The 22,424-nt window shown below is 42.1% G+C and overlaps 1 protein-coding gene across 5 annotated transcripts in view; it reads right to left on the reverse strand.

Annotated features, from left to right (window-relative positions):
• SPATA13 (spermatogenesis associated 13) overlaps positions 1 to 22,424 on the reverse strand; it is a 171,153-nt gene that overhangs the window by 45,018 nt on the left and 103,711 nt on the right. Inside the window, exon 1 of one of the 5 annotated variants that reach the window (XM_042023981.1) lies at positions 12,698 to 12,794. The exons of 3 other annotated variants lie outside the window; for them this stretch is intronic. The gene's annotated coding sequence lies outside the window, so the exon portion shown is untranslated. Of the gene's footprint in view, positions 1 to 1,485; positions 1,562 to 12,697; positions 12,795 to 22,424 lie in introns of those variants that run through there. One more of the 5 variants, XM_042023980.1, reaches the window with a different exon arrangement.

Below are 22,424 nucleotides of genomic sequence, written 5' to 3' on the forward strand. Positions count from 1 at the left end.
ACCTTACCACGGTAAATACAATCCTCATACACACTTAAGAGAACGAAATTCCCAATAACAGCTATCCAGTCTTCCTCCTCAGGTGCTCAGCCCTGAGCCCCAAGACATGTGGGAGGTTTACATCTAAAACACATTCATCAAGTGACACCTAATTCTCAAACAGGAGGCAAAGAAGAGGAAAACAGGCATAATTTTTCCTACACTTGCTTCTTTTGGAAGGCTGTGTGACACTTGACTGACTTGTCTGTCCCCTGGCACATGAAATCCTAAAAAATTACATCAAGTGCACAGCAAAGTCTTTTTCCCTGTGAAAGAAAACAAGAATTAAAAGCAGTATACTTAGAAGCCAGCATATGCTGTGGTGACAGCAAGATGAAAACGTAAAAGTGAGTGGAGTGTTTGGGATGTGGTGTAAGGAATCTCCTCCTCAGCTGAGCCTGGGAGATCCAGCGGGTCAAACCACACTTCAGTGTCTGGGAAAGCTGTGCGGGGTCTGTCCCCTACCCCGGCCAGGGGTCTTTGCCAGGCAGGCAGGCGTTTGCCCCACCACGGTAAGCAATGCCCCGAAAACCACTGGGATGCCCAGTCTGAAGCTGGCTCCACCTTAAAAACAAACCTCATGGCACGGTTCTTTCAGCAAGGGGTAGTGGGCTCTTCGAAAACTTGCCACTGTTGGCAGAGTCATGGGGGCGGCGGGGGGAGTTCCCCCTCGCCCCGAAGCAAGAAGAGAAAGCATACAGTTGTGCTTTGGGGAAAGCGACAGCCCCGGACCCTTCTTTGTCTCCTTCCCATGGCAAGGGCCGCGGGGGCTCGGAGGGCAGCGGGGAAGGGGGGTGTGGGCGAGGCGGAGGCGCGGTAGGAGGTGCAGGAACCCGCCGACGTTTGCATCGCGGGGACACCGCCGGGGCGCCCGGCGGGACCCGCACAGCCCGTCCCCACCTCCAGGTGAAACGCGGCAGCTGCGGAGCCCGTGCCCGCTGGCTTTAAGGCTGCTCCCTCCTGAGCGCACTTTGAAAGTTTTGCGAGCCTCTATCCCTCCGCGGATAAAAGGATTTGCTTGCGCTTCAGAGAGACGCCTGCAACATCCCCCGCCGCAGTTTTTAATCCCCGCTATTGACGGGGTCGCGGCGGAGCCTGCCGGGCAGCAGGGCAGGGCAGAGCCGGGCCGAGCCCCGCCGCCGCCGCACCCGGACCGGACAAAAGCCCGCCGGGCACCCAACCCTCGGCCAGCCCTTGCGCCCTGGTACCGCTCGCAACTTTCCACGCGGAAAGAAAACACCGAACAATAAACGAGCACAAGACGCTGCTCTCGGCAGGGAAGTTCCCACAGAAAACGGCTCTGGGAGAAACTGCACCTGAGCGGGCAGAAGGGGCGCGGGGGAGAGGCGGGAGAACAAACACAGCAAAATGAGATTAAAAGCGCAGCTCGCAGCGTGGAGCCTGCAGCAGCTCCCGCGGGAGGCGGCCCCGGAGCAGCGCCCTTACCTGGGGAGAGCCGGGGCTCGCCGCCGCCGCGCGTCCCGGTCGCTGCCCGCTCCCGCATCGCTATGGCAGCGGCGCCCGGCGCGGCGGGGCGGGACGGGGCGGGGCGCGAACCCCCGGCTGCTCCGGCTGCACCCGCGCCCGCCACGGTCCGCTCCGCCCGTCCCCGGTGACCCCCGCCGCAGCTCCGGCGCTGCTCCTCGCTGGAGGGAGCCTGCCTTCCTCCCCTCCGCCCTAGGAACAAACGGCCACGCAGGGATGGTCACGTTTAGGACCTTAAAAATTTCCTGGATGGTGCCCCGCCCCGCCTCGCCGTCTCTAGGTCCGTGTGCCCTGCTGGCGAGTGCAGTTTGCACGGCCCGTTGACCAAACTCACGGTTGGTTCCCAGGCTGCCTTTCTGCCCAAAACCTGAGCAACTTTTTGGCTTGCTGCTATTCTTCAGACTTAACAGCAGGAACAACATTTTATGCACAGTCTGAACAGAGTTCATATACTACAAGGAAAATTTTGTGAGACAGTGTTTTAAACCCCTGTGTCATGACTCCTGACAAAGACCTGTACTAACTGGTAGTCCTTGCTCAAAACTATTTCTACACTTGGACTGGAACTGTTTTGTTGTAGCTCAAGTAAGATACAAAATTAATTTGGGATGAGACACACTGCATGGCAGAGCAGATGCCTTAAAGAACTAGTGAAGGCCATCAGCCCCACTGCCTCTCATCCAAGACTGGTGTGACTGCACATGCTGTGTAATTACTTCTCTGGAGAGCAGTACAGACACTCTCAAAGGCAAGGTGTAGTTAGGGGATGAGGCAAACAAATGGGCTTAAGGGATGCAGGTCAAATGAGGTAGCAAATAACTCTGGGAGTGACCACAGGACTCTCCAGCAGTCAGCAGCAGCAGGCACAGCCTACCACCAGCCCTGCTCTTGCTGGCCACAGCTTTCTGGTACTTCCCATGGAAGGAGTGAATTTGGAATAATTACTCAAATGGAGGGGCAAAGTGGTTGCTTTATAGTGCTGGGCATGGGAAGCAAAGGAGAAATAAATGCAGATTAAGACTGGAAATGCTGACACTGTATGAAGAGGGTCCATAAGAACCATGGCTGGTGATCTCTGTTAGCTTGGGGAAGTTCTTGTGTCAGTGCAGACAGTAAGTGTCTGCTTCAGACCCTGGGAAAGGGAAGTCTCTGAAGGACAACTCAGTGAAGTTGATTAAACGTGCAGGAGAATGACCTTAGTGGCAACACTGGGAGAAAAATTTCATTTATATGAGACAAGAAGTGTGTCAAGTTAACTTAAAAGCCACTTTCAACAGGTCTTATAAACTTGTCTCACAGCCTCCCTGGTATCTATGAGGGTTTGTACTGGTCACTTGAAAACTTCTAACGGCATTATTCAACCCTGGATTTCAATGGATTTGTGTTCCTGTGTTCCTTTCCATAGATATCCCAGGTATATGCATCACACTCCTTTTGAGTATACTTTTTAATCCACAAGCTCTGCCCACTTAGAGAAGAGAACCTCCAGTTCCTCAGGTGTCCTCTATCGACCAGCTGGACAAAAAGACAAAGCAGAGATAAATATTGAGCTGAATTGAGCCACTAATTTGGGTCTTTCCTTTATCCAGCCAACAGTGTTTCTGAAACTTAAGAAATCCTGATAACTGAGATCTGAAACCGTCTTTTAAATGTATTTGAAGCTCATCAGCAGATTAAACAGGCTTGAAGAGCTAGAAATTATCCAAGAAGGTATTGACAGATTAACAAAGTGCTCACAAAAATTTAATTTCCTCAGAAAGCCACACTAAAACTCACTTTATATAATAAGGTAAGAATTTATATTGCAAGTTGTATTTTTTAAATGTCACTACATTTAATGAAGAAAGTACCTAGAAAATTGCAATTACAGATATAACAGTATCTAGTCAATTAGACATTTGTCAAGTTTCTAAAAGTAAATAGTTTTAATCTTCCAGACTTGGTCATCATAGCTTTTCCGCTGGTAGTGTGGTAAAACCCTCTTCTAAATCCTGCAGCTTCATTGATTCAGTCAGCCCTTCCACATGTGCGTACTACTCGGAGAAGCTTGGATGCAGTACGCCCAAGAGTGTGTCTGAGAACAGGATTAACTTCCTGTACTGGAGACCAATAATTAACAAAATCTTTTCTTAATCTGAATTCTCTTTTTTTGGAGGCTGATAAATGTATATGGTATTCAGGTGCCATCACACCAAGGTCTAGTAAAATGATGCAAAGCAGAATTTATCAACAGAACCACCATGAGAAAAAAGGCAAATCCCTCTTCTGACTATAAACTTGAACACTATATCGTTTCTTACAAGCCACAGTGTTCTCTCAAAGTTACAAACCAAAGTTTCGGGAGATTAGTCCTTCCTATATTAAGGTTTTTCTACAATCCTAAAAAAGCAAAAATGAGAGTACTATTACCATTTGCCACTGAGAATGCTTGCTAATACAAACAAGTTCATAGCACTTGCATGGGTATTTCTGGAAGACTGAGCTATATACTCTGTTATTTACAGGCTAATGTTTTGCCTCCAGAAGAATAACAAAAGCTGCAGGGAACAGAGGGGCAGTGCCAGCAGTACATGTCATGGTTGACCAAGTACAGCAATTTATGAAGGAAGGAACATCCAGAATAAATTCCAGATTGGTATATGCGTGAGATTTTGAATAGTGATTTGACATCACACTTAGTGCAACAAAAATGAAATGCTTGTTTTAGAAGCTCTAAGTCTGTACTTTTAAAGAGGTTTAATGCACATGTGACCAGGAGTGAGAAGGATTATTCAAAGTGTAATACAGGTGGGAAAGGATTACAAAAAATGTGACATGGGAGAATTAATATAGAGTTTTAAAGATGAAGGAACAACCTTCCCCCAGCTTTCAGTTGGGAGTGATACATCTTAGATTTTTCAGAATAGCAAAGGGCACATTTATATAATGAAGTCACACACATAAATCTGAAGCGTCTAAATAAGAATGATTCTATCTACTTAGTTTAGAAATCCTCTCTTCCACTCCCGCAACAGTTATTTCTTTCATGTTTCTTTCATAAATACTTTCTAAAAGTCTACTACTTCAAAGTAGTGATTTTTTTTTAAGAAGTACTCTTGAAAGAGAGTACAAACAAAAAAAAAGCTAGAAGGAATAATTTCAGGAAAACATAAAAGCATTTGTCCTACTTCCACAGGTACTGGGCAAGATGGCAAAGGAAGTGACTCTCTAAGACATACTCTAAATTAATGAATGACCCAATTTAATTTTTCAGACACAGGATTACTGAAAAAAGAGATCCCCTTGCTTTAAATGACAGTGTCTTTTCCAGACTGCAGTACATAGCTAAAGCTCCAGTTGTGCAATTTGCACCTTCCTTTTAGATCCCAGGCAAAGTCTCTTCTGCAAGCAATTAACCTCCAAGGAATCTTTACATACTGACAGGTCCTGCAGGGGGAATTAAGCTGAGTCATATATCTACTGAAGTTAAAGGCAACTCCCCCACCAGCTTCACTGGGAGTAGGATCAAGATGTCAATTTTTTCAGTTTAGAAATGAGTGAAGAGTAGAATGTTTGTGTATGCAAGCTCAAACTAACATAAGCTGCTAATAATTTTCACCTGGGTTTTTTTTATATAAACTATGTGAAATTAGTGTAGGATGTTTCCATTTTTGTATATGTGCAACCAAATTAATAAAAATAAATTGAAACGGATTTTCCAAAACCAAGACCTTGTCGTCTTGGCACTGAAAAAGTCCAAGATGACACAATGAATCACATTGCTAAGAAAAATGCTGAAAGGACAGCCTGAGTTAAATTGCTGTGTTAACTTCCTAATTTGTCTGGTGAAAGTCCCCACTGCCCACATGCAGGAGGCTGGTGTGCAGATTCCTAAAGGCCCTTCCGCTTGCATTTACTTTGCTGCTGATAAAAGCAATTACTGACCCAAGTGAGAAAGGTTTATCACAATTTGGTATAAATCACAATACACAACAAACTGTTTTCCCCTCTAATCTTCTTTGAAATGTGCTTTGCAGAGGCTGAGCTTGCTCAGCTCTCTTAAACACAGGGACCTAATTTAGGGAGAACACAATAGCCCAATGAAGTAACGCCATCAATGAAAAATGACCCTTGTGTACCAGGTTACCATTATCCCATCTCCAAGTTGCTCTTACTCACCCACCTACACCACTACAGCTGCATGCAACTTAATGATGGCTTCGGCCTTTCAGGCTGCTTGAATGCTATTTATAACCCCACGGGGTCTGACTGTGATGCTATTCTTCCTCCCCATCCTCAAGAGGCATTATTCAGACAGCATGACATGGAGAGATGGCTGGTACTACAGAAGAGCAGTTTCCAATAAACAGATCATTGTGTTTTAACATAAAGAAGACTTCCAGTTACCAATTAGGAAGGCTGAATTCCACCTTTATTTTGTGTCTCACAAAGTATAAGAAGTAGGAAGAGAAAGGACTGTGGAGATGAAAAGTTGACAGAAATAGGAAGGAAAAGCATTTAGTCAAGAATCACTTTTTTTTTTTCTATACCATGTATTTTTCATTTTCTTCTTATCTTGAAAAATGTGATATTAGATTTTCTGTTAGGTGGCTGTATATTAAAGTGATATGGACTAGTTGGGAAGAAAGGGTGAGATTTCAGAATTGGAGTTGTCCCACTCTGCAGCCTTTTGCCTTCTCTTCCTGCTCTGTTCTAGGTGCTGTCCTTTTCTCTGTCACACCCCTCACTGCAGTCTGATGGCCCTACAGCCATTCTGTATTTATTTTTCTTGCTTGAAATAATAGCATGTAAAAGTGACTATTAGGAGCTCTTTATCAACCTTCTTCCCCACACACTTAATTACCCTGCCATTCCCTCTTCTCTATTCAAAACTGTTCTTCCAAAATTACCTGAGGATATGAAGGCACCTTGTTATGCAACAAGGATGCCAAAAAAAAAAAAAAAACAAACACATGGAAAAATAAATACATAGAGAAAGGTTCTTGAGGAGTTTGAGGGCTGAGGACCACCTGCAGTGGGTCATTGAATGACTCTGACCAGGGGCTGGAGTGACAGCGAGAAACATTTTTGTGTGTGAGCCATGGCAAGGGACTGAGTGTGGGTTTATTTGATTTTGGAGCAATGGTGCTTCTCCCTGGGCTCAGGGAGGAATCATAAAGCAGCACTCAGTGCTCACTTAAATCACTGAAGGGAGGAGGGGATACAGCAACTCTGCAGAGGCATAGTGTCCATCAGATACTAGAAGAGTGAAGCAGGTAGTGGACTTCATTAGGAATGATGCCACATCAGTAGAAATTATGTAAAGTTACATAAGATCATCCTGCTTCTGGTGCTTATTATAACAAAGTAACAGGTCAGCAGAATAATTGGCCAGCACGACACAACAGAAATACCCACCTGGTTACAGTGTGGCTGCAGACCTTGGGAACTCTGTGCTGGCCAGAGCAAAAAACCTGGAACAATTACAGCTTTTGATACATTCATGAGGGCAGAACAGTGAATATTTCAGTGAGATTAAGAGAAACAGGTTGCACTTGGTGGGAAGGATTGGGGGATCCTGTTGTTAGGAGGCTCCTAGGTGGTACTGATTCGTGGCCTTCAAGAACCACACAGTTGCTCAGGGTTTACTTCTCAATTAGTACCAATACTTTCTTTAGTCTCTCTCTACAATGACAAACTTGCTATCTTTGTTACAGTCTGAAGTAAATTAACATTCATGGGAATATTTCTTGTGCCAGATGATTGAATTACCATCTCCACCATGTTCCTCTTTCAATTTCAGAAAAAAAAATCACCTTGCTAATTCTACCTTTAGTCTGTCAATTTCTACTTTTTGTTTAAATTTACTCTATCAAGAATGCCTTGGAATGGAAAAGCTAGAAAAGAATAATTTGAGCAAAGCAGGTGACAAGTGCTAGAAGAACATTTATGTGCTAGGTCTTTTCAATAACATTTGTTCTCTGAATTTAGCCTGCCTGAAAACTTCAATGCAATTATAAACCTTCATCTAATAGTCATTACTCTGTTCTTCTGCTGTTGTAGTAACTACTTATTTTCTTAATTATTAATACTAAACTCAATAATATATTTTTAAAGCATGGATGATCACATTTAAGCAAACTGTCTATTTTTTTTGTCCAGAAAAGAAATTACCTAATTTTAAAGATACGGAAAACACACAATGCCACTCACTTGAAAATTTATTTGTCTGGACAGGGAATCAGACACAAATTTATGAATTTTGGACTAGGTTATTTGTCCTGTTTAAAAAAAAAGTATGTATTAAATTAGAACTTTTATCTGCAGTATAGTAAAGGAAATCTCTTGCAGTCTTATGTTATTTATAAATATTACAATTGTTTCTAGGAATCAATACAAATAATACATACTGCATTACTGCATCTGTAAGATATGGCAGCTGCACAGGCTAGTCACATTTTGATGGGAAATCAGATTATTTTTAAGATCAGAACACTGTAATCATGCAACTGTCTTCCTATTAGAACAGCATGGAAAAAACCCTAGCTTTAGTAGCCTGGGATGGAGTTAGTTATGTGTATCTATGGTAACAAAATGCATAATTGCCTGAAGTGGGGGAACTGGAACCAGTGCTCCAAGAGACTTTTATGGCCATTGGCTCAGACACCCATACTCCTATAACTAGTGGTAAAACAACTCTGTATTGTTCTACCACCAAAAGTAATGGTAAATTATCTGACCAAGAAGGAAATACCCATTTCAGGCAGGAGGGATGTCTTTATGACATCTTCCCTGTGGCTGGGGAAGACAGATTCTGGATTTTGTTTCTCTCTGACCTTGGCAGTTCAGCATACTTTTCTCAGCTTAAGTGCCATGTGTGTAAAATATGTGATGATAGGAGTAGTGCCTTATAACCTGTGGGTCTGCAAGGACCAATCCGTCAGTGCTCCCCTGGCACTTTGATGCTTACAGTGATGACAGCTATAAAAAGTGTACGCATAGGGAAAATAATCCATTATCCACCCATGCAGAGGACAAACCCTAAATTCCATTTTTTGAAAGGAGTTCAGATTCAAGTGCCTGTTTCAAGACTCAATTGACTATTCTGATGATGGTCCATTAATCTTCTAAACTGGAGTTTGCAGATTTGGCTAATAATTTATGTTTGGTAATAGCACGGGGTAGCTCTGAACCTGAAAGATTACACACAGCCTTACTAAAAAAGTTAATTTACGTTGGTGAGCTGTCTTTGCCTGAACATTACAAACAGCAAAATGGACACTTTTGTTCCTGTCAGTGATGCTGTCCTTTTTAAAAAGACCTTAAACTTCAGGTTCAGAGAATCAGTTGGAGATGACCTTAAAAGCCATTCCCTCAACATGCTCGGGTACATAATTAAACTGCTAAGCCGGAGATATGAGCCATGTTTCCAGTTCCAGTACAAAAGGGAGGCAGTTTGCACAAATTCTGCCCTAGGGTCTGTCTTTTCTCTAAGCAATACTGAATACCTGAGTCAGATCTCTTACCACCTCTTGCTTTTCATTACATAATTCAGCAAACTTTGTTTCTATGCCAAGACAGGAATGGCTACCTTTCTGTCCTGTTACCACACACTGACCCAGAGGTGCTGTTGCTCCCCATAGATCAGTTGATCCTGTTCCCATCATCTCCTTTGATCTACTTGGTCTCTAAGGATGAAGGTAGAACTGGTGGCTCCTGCCAATGGAAGAGCACGCTACCACCTAAGGGGAGATATGCTGGACATGCCTTCTGCTTTTTCCCGCCAGGCTGCGAGCTGAAGCAGCTCCCCTGGCTGCACCCGAGCTGTTGCTGGGCAGGAGGTGGAAGTAAGCATCTAAGGGCAGGGGGGGAAGTGCAGGAAGGAGAGTGGAAATGCTTTCCACAAGCAACAGGACTCCTGAAATGGGTCCAGCCTTGGAATTTTTCTCAGGAGCTGCTCAAGAGTGCTGTGAATTGGAAAGGGCTGGGGGAACATGCAGTTGCCCTCAGCAGTTCCCCGTGTGCTGTGTTTCTGCCACAGGGTGCCAGAATGTGTGGGTGGGAGGTGGGTGTGTGAGTGGTGGTGCTGGGTGGGTGCCTGTAGCAGATTCACACAAGAGACACAAATAATCACCAAATTCTGTGGCAACACCACAAACAGGAAATATTTTTCAGTGTGTTCTCTGGAAAAGCAGGGAAATACTTTCTCCAGAAAACAGTTAATTTAATTTTTATGATGCATTGTTGTGTCAAAGATTACAATCAATCATTAAGATAAACAGAGATTTTAATCTGCCTTGCATTCAATCTCTGATTCAGTTTCAATTCCAGCCTCACCACAAAATAGTACAAATATAATCACAATGCACAGCAATCGGGATTGCTGTGTACCTCAAAACAACCATTTGTAAAATAACTCAGTAAAGATGCTGCCTAACTCTTTCTCGATGCAGCAAAAATCTTGTCAGGCCAATCTATACTCGAGTAGTTTATTCAGTCTCATTGGTAGGGTGAACACTGCATAGAGGCTAACGTTTAGTATTGTGCTGGAATCAGTTGGTTTAAAGCCTGTTTTCACCAGTCTCTGCATCAGCAGGGAACAGGGCCTCCCTGTCTGTGCCTGCAGCCAAACCATATGCGACATATGTTCAGCTGAGGCACTGCTGACACCCCCTGTCAGCATCTGGTAATTTTCCTAGCAGGGACAAGACTTACATGAAAGTTTTAACTCTGAAAGTCCTGAAGAGCCACAGACAGTACATTCCGGAATAATTTTTTTTTTTAACAGAAGAGCCAGAGGTGCACCTTTGTAACCAGCCAATTTCAGCAGGCTGCAGTACCATCTTTATACTTCACTGTATCAGGCCAAGAGAAGATGCTTCATTTATGAGAAATCCTGCTATTGTTCTGCTCATAAACAGCTCCTGTTCAGTGTTCAGCCCTCAGAGTCACAGATATTGCTGCCTGAGAAGCACTGAAATAACAGCCAACCTGTTCCATGCACAATATTATATATCTTGATTTTCCAGCGCTTAATCAAAATACGTCATACAAATAAACACTTGAAAATTATTCGAAGTTGACTATTACATCTTTCACTGTTCTGAAGGCTAAGAAACCCTTCCTAAGGTTTACAGTAAGACACCATGACGTCTACTAAATCATTCAGCATCCCAGTGAAGCATTTTCTCTTTTCTCACTAGTCTTCCTTTCTCATTGCCTAGAGCACCAAAGCTACACCACTGTTACTAGTAGAAACCAACATGCAATTTTTAGCCAAATCTCATTTTACTGGAACCTCTAAGCTTTTGAGAGCTTATTAGTTCAGAATTAACCTGGTATTAAATGAGAGAGAGTGAAATCCAGGCTTTATGGCAAGTATTAAACAGCTTTGCTAACACATAGTAATGAAAAGCAATTAGCATACGACCAAGTCCAGGCTCATTTCACTTAAACCAGGAGCTGTTTTCCCAGGGAGGATATTGAGTACTTGTGACTACTTTCTGCTGCAGTATTCTTACATGGAATCATGTGGTGCTTTCATCCTATGCTGAGAGTTTTGGAAAATACTTCACTGGCATCAGCAACCCACTTTTGATCCCATAAACTTCTACCTATTTCCTGGCTTTCCCTTAATGGGTAAACAACTCTTAACTTTTAAGTTGTTAGCTTAGCTAATTATGCTCAAAGGTACAGAGAAACCTCTCTAATTTACCAGACTCCTAAAAGCTTGGTTTTGTTTGGGTTTTTTTCTTACTCCCCAGAAAAGCCCAGCAGCCAACTTGACGGCCATTACTCCAAGAAAACTGGCAGTCAGCAAGTTGCTTAATCCTCAGTTTACTTGCATACTGATTTCATACCACAAGTTCAGTTAGAGTGCATTGCTAGAGCTGTGGTCTTGCAGACGTTTTAAGTAGGTGATTCTCTGCTGTTGCATGCTTAAAATCACACTGATCTCAAGAGATAATCTACAATAAATGTGTGAGCACCTGATAGTTAAACTGGGGGAGTAAGGGCAAAGGCCAACAGGGTGGTTGTTTATTTTCAAAAGATATGTTTATTAACACACAGGTGTATTTGAATTAAAGCGAGATTGCTCCAACAGTTCCTAGAGCAAAACTGTGCCTTGGGCTTTGGCCAACCTTAAGTATGTCTGAAAGCAAAATTCAGGTTTAGTTTGTAGTTCTGAATTACCACCATTTGCAGGTGATACCAGAACCAAAATCAAAGAGTGTCTCCTTCCCTGGCTAGCAGGAAAGGCAGGAGCTGCCATTTTGGAAGTAATTTTCCTTGTTTGTAGATGGAATTAAACCACATTACTTAAAGTTTTCAGGTCCTGTCTTTTTCCTTGCAAACAATGGAAGATTATGGTTTTCATCTACATACGAAACAGTGAGAACAGCTTTTTAGAAACAGGATGTTACAACACTTTATCAATGCCAATTACATTACAACACAGACCAATAGTACCATCTTCTCCTGAAAAAAGTTTCATTAATAAAAAAAGTAACACTGTAGCTTGCACAGGCTACAGCATGGTATGGTCACATTAAGATACATTTGGTCAGTCTATTCTCCTGGCTTCCCAAAATGCAAGCAACAGATCAGTTTAGTACCCTCTGGCAAAGTCTGCCTTTCAAAATTTCTGAGTGACAGTGGAGGACAGCGCTCCAGCCCAGGGTCGTCAGTGATGACACATTGGTGCACACAGCCACCAGTGGCTCAGCTCTATAGCTGGGTGGGCTTCTGCCCAAGGTGGGTACAGGAAGCTGGGGTAATGCCAGGGAATTTGCCCCCCAGTGCCACTGCCAGTGGGATCCCCTCGAAGTCACGGAGCACAAGCAGACAGTTGCAGTGTGTGAGCTCAGCAGTGAATAATGCCCAAATGGCTTTGCTAGATGAACTGCACAGATGATCTGCAACTCTGCAAGCCATACACACAGAGGAACAAACCACACTGCAGCCAACACATAAAACTTTTGATATTTTGATCTTAGTCTCAGTCATGGTTTTGCACTTAACTGGAAAAACTAATAAAACCATAATTATAAAATTTAATTAATTACCACCATATATACCTAAATGATTATGTCTTCCAGCAGCCACTAACTATAAGGTCTGCTCTTCTGGATAATATTTAATCTAAATGTATGAAAATCCATTGCACAAACTATTATCCTGTTACAGTACAAACCTTGTTCCAGAAAACTTGTTCGGTTTTTGAAAGAGCCTGTTGTTGCCTGGATTCTGAGCTCAGTTCTGCTGAACCTTGTGTAAGCCTTTAAACACCTCTGGGAGGAAAAAGGACTCAGCATGATCCAGCTGCAGTCAGTACCTTGTGGGATTGAACCTTAAGTTAATATATAACAAACGGCTGCACAGCAGCATGTGAAATCAGCAAGTTAAACATACACTTGGAATAACTGTAACACGGAAGGAAGAACATTTACAGGAACATTTCTTTAAAGTTTTTATCTTGGAGAGTCTTGTATGCAGCATTTCTATATATTTACCATATGGAAGCAAAGGTTTGGGAGTGTGCTGGTGAAAGTAAAATTAAGTAGCCAACGCAGAAATAATCTAAACTTGCAACCAAAGCCTTGTAGTAAGTATTGTGCAGACTGTGAGCTGGTTATTATGAGTGGGAATCTACCCTGAGCAACTGCACCTGACAGCGTGGACAAAATGGATTACCCAGAATGGTACACTCTGAGTACACATTCATGAAAGTGAAAATAACAAGGAACCTCAAAACTTTATCACCCAGCTCTAGTAGTGGCAGGTGTCAGCAACAGCACCAAATTCCAAACTCATGCCTGATGAATCTGAAGCAGATGAAAGAGGCAGAAATCAAAGGTACAATTATGTCTGTGAGAGCTGCGAAGTGGCACAGGAAGGCAACCGGGTTTGCAGCAGACACTGCTGGTGGGGAGCAGAGTTATCCCAGTGGCAGAACAGCGTGGAAAACCAGATAGACACCTGCCAGAAATGTGCCAGGGACATGAGCCTCCCTGCTTTTCCTGACGGGTGTACAATGGGGGTGCAGCTACACTTTCCCAGAGACCCACATTTATCTCGAGAGCCTGGCATCACATATAGAAATATAGAGTGCCCCTGGCTTTGTGCTCTCCAGTCAGAAGGACCTGTACAGCTCCCTCCTGTACATCCCTATATAGAAGACCAAGTTCTGTATTACAGAAGATCTGCTGGAATGTGGTTCCATCTTCCCTTTTCCTCCCCAGAAGTTATAATCAACTTTCAATTGCATTTTTTTTCTGAATTAGAAAGATGTGAAGAATAACTGCAATTGTGAATGCAAGAGAACACTAATTCAAAGAGAAATTAATTTCTGTCTTAGAGTTCTTTTAGTTATTCCATGAATAATCAAAATGAGAATCTTTAATGGCAATATCATATTCATTTATTAAAAGTGGAAATACCAGCAGATTTCCTCAATAATAGGTTTACATATCCAAGATAATTTTCAAAACTAATTAATAATTTATAGTGAAGTATGAGGCTTCATATTATGTCTCATGCAATAATCTGAAACTCAGATACTATGGAATTCGCTATTATTAGTTAAATTCATTTTAGCTGAATGCCCTACTGGGATACCAGTATCAAGAAAGTTAACTGTATGAGAGGATAAAGACAGAACTACAACTCTGCAATGTCTGACTTATGCTCAAGGTCTTCAATGAAAAGGAGGAAACAAACTCTTCAGAGCCATGATTTTCTCATGCAAGACTGGGTTTTTACAATTTTCAGCCTTCTGAGTCAGACACAAGGTCCACAAAAGTTAAGGGGACTTTCCTCTGCTTCTATAAATCTTTAAGTAAAGATTATCAAAAATGCTAAGTCCAAGTAATTTTCCTGGTCTCAGGTCACTCACCAGGGTGCTCATCTAGGGGGTTGCCATATAAACACTGGTTTTGATCATGGTGCTGGGAGGGGAGAAAGTGAAGAAAATACTAAATGTATCTTTGTGGTTTGAAATTTTGGGAGAAACTGAAACACAAATAATACTGCATGGCACAAATTGATCTTCAGTCAATCTGCAACTCACAGAATAGCAGGTTGAGTTGAGGTTGGAAAACACCTCTGGATACCATCCAGTCCAGCCCCCCTCACAGAATGGGGGAGGTTGGAAGACACCTATGGAGGTCACCTGGTCTAACTCCCCTGCTCAAAGCAGGGTCAGCTAAAGCAGGTGAGCAGAGCCATGTCCTGTCAAGTTTTAAATAATATTTTGAAGTCTACCAGGATGGAAATTCCACAGCATCTGTGGGCAGCCTGTTCCAGTATTTCAGCAATTTCAGAAATTTCCTGTATTTCAGTTTGTGCAGATTGTCTCTTGCCCTTTTACTGGACACCAGTGAGAAGAGTCTGTCCCTGTTCTCATTTTCCTCTTTACTGCTTCACTCCCATCAGGTATTTATGCCCATTAGTAAAATCCCTTCAGCATCCTCTTCTCCAGGATGAATGGTTCCAGCTGTCTCAGCCTGTCATCATATGTCAGATGCTCTAGTTGGTGTAACAGGTGCTACTCCTAGTTTTGTATCCCCTGCAGATGTGCTGAGGGTGCACTGTCCCATCAAGAATGGAGATGCTAACCAGTACTGGCCACAGCACTGGTGTCTGAGGTACAGCCCTAGTGCCTGGTTTCCAGATGGGCTTCATGCCATTGATCACATGTCTTAGAACCCAGTGGTTCACCCAGTTTTACATCCCCTAACCATCACTTGCCTTGTCCAAGCTTCATCAGTTTACCTGGAAGCATGTTATCAGAAACAGTGTCAAAAGTTTTGCTAAGACCCACTGCTCTCCCCTTGTCCTTGGAGCTGGTCATTTTGTTGTTGAAGGCTATCAGCTTGACCAGGCATGATTTCCCCTTTGCAAATCCATGTTGACTACTCCAAATCACTTTCTTGTCTTTCATATGTTTGGAAAAGGCTTCCAGGAAGATTTGATCCACCTCCTTCCTGGGTACTGAGCTGAGGCTGATTAGCCTATACTCTCCCAGCTCTTCATTCCTATTCACAGAGGCCACCCTGTAGCCCCCACAGACAAAACCCTGCCATGTAAACCCACTACACTCTTGTATTCTTCCATTTGATGTTTAAATTATCAGGAGCTCCTTGTTCATCCATGCAGGCCTCCTGCCATCCTTGCTTGTTTTCCTGCTTATTGGACTGGAGTATTCAGGAGGTGATTCTTGAAAGACAACTACCTATTTTTGCTCCAAGATGTTATAGCACAGAAATCTTCCAAGGATGTTCCTGAAGAGGCCAAAGCCTGCTGTCTTGAAGCCCAGGGCTGTGATCCTGCTATTTGTCCTGTTTCCTCCTCTAAGAATCTTGTACTCCATCGCTATGGGTCACTGCAGCCAAAGCTGCTCCCAGCCTTCACATGCCCAGCCAGATGTTTCATGTTTGTAAGCTCAGGGAGGTCCAGCAGAGTGCTGTTTCTCATTGACTCCTCAGTTGCCAGGGTTAGGAATTACCCTCAATGCACTCCAGAAACCTCCCAGATTGCCTGTGCCCTGCGGTGTTGTCTCTCTAGCAGATATGGGAATGGTTTAAGTTGCCCACGACAACCAGGATTTCCATCATGAGATGGTTTAGCATCTGGTAATATTCATGTGGCTGCAGAATTTCTGCCTTTGGTTGCTCCTAGTTGGAAATCTGTTGCATTTTCAGAGGACCATTCCCGCTCTGGAAACTACCATTGCATTTTACAACCACTGCCAGCAGTCTTGACCAAAGCAAAGAAGTCTTAAGAAGGCTTGGACTCTAAACACACTACTAGCAGTAATATTTTCATTCTGGTGACCTGAGTTTGGACATGTTAATAAAACAAAACATCTTTCCCATGTTGTATATGCTCCACAAGCACAACAGTTGACTTTCAGGGCCTTTCTTCCACTACTTTTTGTTATCTCAAAGTTCAGTTGAAAAATGTGGAAACGTGGAATACAGAGTTCACCTTCCAACAGTTAATGCCAAATCTTCTACTATAGTCAGAACACAGAGAAGCAGCAACAAAATAAACAGAAAAAAAAAAAAGAAAAGAAGACAGAAGTTGGCATGTCTGCATGTTGCTGTATCAATTACATTAAGGCTTCTCAGTCTTAACAGCCCCACACAATACAAAGCAGGCCCTGAAAGAAGGGCAATTCCCCCTGCAAATATTTAGGTTAGCAACAGCAAAGTAATCCAGGCACAGCACTATTCATAAGACCAATTCATCACCAGGTCATACAAGGCAATTAGGCCTGGACGCTAGATGCAGAGGGGAGCAGATTAACAACCATCAAGATGTTTTAAGTGATCCTGGTTTATTTTTAACAATATTTTAAAGCCTCTGAGAAGATTAATTCCTCAGCCCAAGAGCTGAGTACCTTGCTGCTGCCAAGGTAAAATGATGTACTAATTGAGTTCTCAGCACAGGAGTATTCTTTGTAGGACTTGGAAGTGATACTGTTTTGATGCTGCTAATGTCAGTGCACAATAAACATCACTGTCCTCCGCCCTGAAAGTTTGATTTCTTTGCAACAGGATGAAAAAGTTCCTACAATTTTCTCTCGTTCTCATTCTCTTTTTCATGCCCTCATGCAGAAAAAACACAGCAGATTACATCCATAAAAGCAAAACCTGCTAATGTGTATTCTTCAGTCATGAGAGCCTGTTTCATAGGGAAAACTGTGAAAACTTCAACAGCTGCATTATCTCTTCAGAGCATCAGTGGTAAATAAGACAGTTTCTTACACTGAAGTTAAAATGCACCTGAGAGAATAAAATAAAATACAATAAATATATCTATTGTGAAACATAGCAGATAAGATGTCAATATTTAAAATTAAAAGAAAAAGGTACACTAGAAATAAATAGTGAAATATCCAGGACAAAATTTTTAGTCCTGTTTCTGAATCTCATTCTCAAGAGAAAGTTTTTAGGAAGGACCTGCTGCATTAAATTGGACCAAAGGCCATCTAATTAACTATCTTGTCTTCAAGTGGCTTAAGGAGGAACAAGAAACAAGATGAATACAGAAAAAGTTTCCCTTTATTTTACTTTCCCATCTTCTGGCAATGTAGAGTTTAGAGTCTTCCTAAATCACATGCTGCATTCAGAATACACTGTTTTCTAGTCCTCTTGGGATAGTTTTCCACAAAATTTTCTGCTTCCTTTCTGTTTGTATTAATTCTTTGGATTCTATATCCTCGTATCTCACTGACTTTCCCATAATTAATTGGTACCCCAAGTGAAATACATTCATTTTGGTTTGATTTTAATCTCTTGCCTAGATGATGCTGTGTCTGTTTGAAACCCTAGTTGTGCCAGAGAGTGCTGAGATCTGGGTGCCTCCAGCCTCCCAAATATGGGTGTTGAAAGAGGTGAAGTAACAAACAGGAAGGATGGGTTTCCAGGAGAAAATGAGAAGAGGGAGCACAGTTGGCAAGACAGCATATAGGCAGATGTGTAAGTTGGGTTTCTGGACTATTGCCCAAATATTTGTGGTGGTCATACTTGCTCCTTGTACCATTAGGAGGGGGATTCCTGGTTTTTAACAATCTCAATGACTGTAATACATAAATCATAAATAAATAATCCCTTAAAAGCATGATGTTCTCAATCTTTTGTTTTCTAGCTTCCCCACACGCTTCTTATATTTTATGCTGCCATTCAGGTTTTAAGTAACGTATTTAACTCAGCTTTCTTACAAGCTGAAAAGTCAAAGCCCTGCTGAAGAATGCCACCAGTTCCCCAAAATTCACTCATCCTCTCTCAGCAGCCAGTACACCAGGAAGTATAAATTCCATGTTAACCTTTTCTCCAGTGTGTTACACTGTGTGTGACAGTGAAGTACTTGGCAAACTTGGCTACTTTCTTCCTGGACAGCTAAGCTGTTCCATCAGCAACATAAAAATGTTTTAACAACACAGCAACAAACCATGCAGTGTGCCAAGGAGCCACAGAGCCCTTGGTTCATTGTTGGGAGGTTACTTTTAATTACAAGGTCCTGATTAACACACTGGAACAAGGCAGTAGCTTACTTCAAACAGTTCCAAATCATTGTTCTTAAAAATGCTGACCCTTGTCATAAGCAAGGACAAGTGATGAAAACAAAAGGAAACTGTTTTGGCTCTGAGTGAATTTCAAGTTCCACGACAGAACTTTGCAGAAACACAGTAATCTATAAAAGCCAGCTTTCAAACATTAATTTGTAGTACCATAAATAGCCAAACTCTTCCCCTTAGTAGCCCAAATCCCAAACTGATGGTATCACTCAGGAACTTAACTTTTAAACAAGGGTTTCTAGACAAGATTTTCCTTTTTAACTCTTGCATTGATTTTTTCTAGTTGGTGCAGCCTTGCATATCCTCCATCTCCTCCTGCTCATTGTTGTTGTTATTATTATTATTATTGTTGTTGTTGTTGTTGCTAAAATATGGTTTTTTATTCTATTACCTGACTGAAGCTTTTTACTCATACATTTTGCCCAGAGGCAGCATTATCTGCTTCTTAGAAAAAGCATTCTGTTTGTAATTCAGTCTCTGCAACAATATTAATGCAGGGACAGATCCTGGCTTCATTTGAAGCTCTCAGCTGCAGTTCTTCCATATGGAAGTAAAACATGAAATTACCATAATTAAAACCTAGTTGAAAATACAAGAGAAGGAGGAGGTACACTCCTCATCATAGCAATGTTAAGTGTGGTTAAAATGAATCCAGAAGCTTTTGTAGAGAAGTTTCCTTCCTTAGAAACAGAAAACAACTGACAAGATGTGGGCTAAGCTCAGCAGCTTCTGCTCTGCTGCCTCAAGAGGGTACCTGGGTGAGTTGCTGAACATCTGAACTTTGAACATTACAACAGACTCTTATTTTCTGCACGTGCATGAAAGCCTCCTTTATTTTCTTATCCCAGGAAACGGAAGCCATATGGAAAAGAACGCCCTCAGAATATGTAAGCAGTGCTGGCAAGTTTAATCTAGAGCCATAGAATCCAAATAAAATAGGAATCACTGGGATGATTAATTTGTGAAAATCTCTACTCTTTAATCAGAAGACAAATGATAAATCTGACCAAGATAAATGATCAATTACTTATTAAATCTAACAGGGTGATAAGGCCTAGTAGGTAAGTCAAAGTCACTTTTACCTAGAGTTCAATGGGCAAGTCCAGCAGGATGGTTTGGGTGAATGAAAGACGTGAGTTGACTTTAAATAAGACAGCTGGTTCTTGCATACCAAATTACTCTTACTTGATCCTGTGCACAGAGCAGTGTGAAAGGTGGCCTCCCAAAAGCAGTGCGGGTAGTCAGGAGCATGTGTAAGGTAAGCCCTGTGTTGGAAAGCCGGGTTACAGTGTAGTTAAACTGCTCTCAAATTTGTTTAACGTAATTAATCAAATCCAGTGTGTTTTCAGAGAGCATAAAGCATTTCCATAACACAAAATAAAAATATGAAAAAAAAAACCAGAAACACCAAATACGGCATTCTGACTGTCTTACAAAAATGCTGGATGAGATCAATGAGCCTTGCCTTGAAGCCAAGCAGCAATTGTCCCACAGACTGCACTGCAACTGCAGGTCAGACACTCTCCAGCTGACTCAGGTACAGAGGACAGATGTGACACAAACATCTCAGACATAAGTGATACCGTCTAAGTGTTAATCTCACTCACCTTCCCCTGCTCCAAGCAAACACACAGCTCAGAGGAAGTTGTGTGTATTAGCAGGGATTGAATTTGCTCCCAGGATAAATGAGCTGCTAACACAGTAGATACCAGCCCTTCTCTCCAGTTCTTGTGTGCTGAGTACCCCTCAGCTCTCCTGCTGAACCTCAGGCTCAATGGGACTGTTAGACCAGATGACTAATCAAACCAAGCTCTTCAGTAGAGTTGTCTCCATTTATGGTCAACCTACTTAAGACTCAAAATATTCTCATAAAACATGCACAAAATTTATCCAAATTCAAAATCAAAGGCTGCTATGGAACATGTGGTGAGAGCAATACAGAGAAAATTTACTGTTTCAAGGATTAAGTGTCCTGAACACAGAACAAAGATGGATTTTGAAAAAATGTTTGGTGCTTTTCATTAGCAAGGGGCATAACATTCTTCTTCTCTTCCATTTTCCCTCCAGGAAGACAAAGAAAGGAAAGAGACAGAGGAATGTTAAATGATGTAATATCTCAGACATATAATTCTTTGTAATGAGGTAGGTGCTTTCTTTGTTAACTGGGCACTCTGTGCCAACAGTGTAAGTACATACAGATTTAGGAGGCTCTGTCTGTTCAACAGACTGGCTTCTGAAATTTCCACTGCAGTTGGAGCTGGATTAAAATTGTGTGACAAGTAATTCTTCTTATCACAATAATGTGTACTATTATCTGTTGTCATGGCTTCAAGTAATGACACTTCGGGTAGCAAAAATAAACCATGTTTTGTGTTCCTATTGAATCACTGTTGCATTTGACTAATATGAATTGGGGGTTCAGGCCCATAAACAATTTTCCTTCTGTTTAAAATAATCCAGCTAAAACAAGTGAAACAACTTCTCCGGAACTGCATACCTACATACAATGTTAATACTTTGAGAACAACAGCAAAACCAGATTCTCAAAAGACCAAATAATACAAAGGACTGTCTCTCTCCCAGAACAGAACACTAACCAAAATGAGACATTTCATGTGCATTAGCAAGGATGGTTAATGAATGTTTCCAATACAGACTGATAATCATGTGACTGAAGAACAGAAAATATTATGCTTATATTTGTAAAGGAGGAGGTTTGCCTGGGAAATTAACTGACTCTTTAGTCTGAATCTGAACTTTGTAAGATTTTACAGCTAAATCTGAAGGCAGGATTGGCTGGGGAGTTCTATTCCTAGTGAAGAGAAATCATGTACTATAAATAAGTTGATGACAGGAGATAGGAGTGGTAGCTGTGCACAGTGGAAAGAAGAAGGTTAGGCAATTTCAGGGATCACAGGGAACCAGGAGGAGGAAAAAGTCATGTGATGGTCCTTATGAATATAGCAGTCAGGGCAAACACCACTGAGGCCCGAAGAGATCACTCACTGAGCCTATAATTAAGCAGCCCTTTGCCTCTCCAGGGACACAGGACTGTCCTTCCCTGAGCGACAATGACCCCTTCTCCCTGTCTTGTAGTTTAACAGGTCTGTTCTGTATGGAGCTACAGACCAGGAATCAGTGACAGAAAACACAGTTATTGCAGAGTAAAGTGTTTTTATAGAGAAATGAACCTTGTAGAGATAATGAATTCTGCATCACAGGCAGTTTGCCTCCCTGCTTCTTCCTGATACAGACTGTTCCCTACTGGGGGAGCTCAGTAGATTTCACTGCTTTTTTCCTCCATGGTCTTTTTTCTTCAATAATACCTAGTCATTCATCATGACCAGATACCTCTTCTCTGAAGAAAGGCTTGTAATTTTCCTCTGCCCTGTAGCTTCTCAGCCTGGCAGTTTCACCTGAGATGAGATCCTCAAAGCTAAATTATTTTCTCCTGATTTTTTTTTTTTTTAGGAGAAGGGCAAAAAGTATTTGGGTTTTTTCCTCATGGATTCTTTTATAGAAGGTCAGTATGGCTTAGCTGATGGCCCAAAGAATCAGTTTGGCTTGCTTTTTTCCCCAAAATTCATAGGCAAAGGATACAAATACACCTGCAAAGCTCTTCCAATCTCTGCCTCACCCAGCACAGAACCACTCAAATGGGCACTCTTAAAGCCCTGAGATCTAAAGTCACACCTCTCCTCACACACATAGGGTTTAACACATAGGAGCTATTTAAACTCTTCCAGGAGGTCAAAGGGAAGACTTACAACCAATATAACATAATACCCTTCACATTCTTATTACCTATCTGCCATATCTGGTACTGGTGCTATGTCAT

The sequence above is a fragment of the Corvus kubaryi genome, unplaced genomic scaffold (genome assembly GCF_017639235.1).
Source record: "Corvus kubaryi isolate FWS band 111438036 unplaced genomic scaffold, C.kubaryi_AGA036_p1.0 37256, whole genome shotgun sequence".
NCBI classification, from domain to species: domain Eukaryota; kingdom Metazoa; phylum Chordata; class Aves; order Passeriformes; family Corvidae; genus Corvus; species Corvus kubaryi.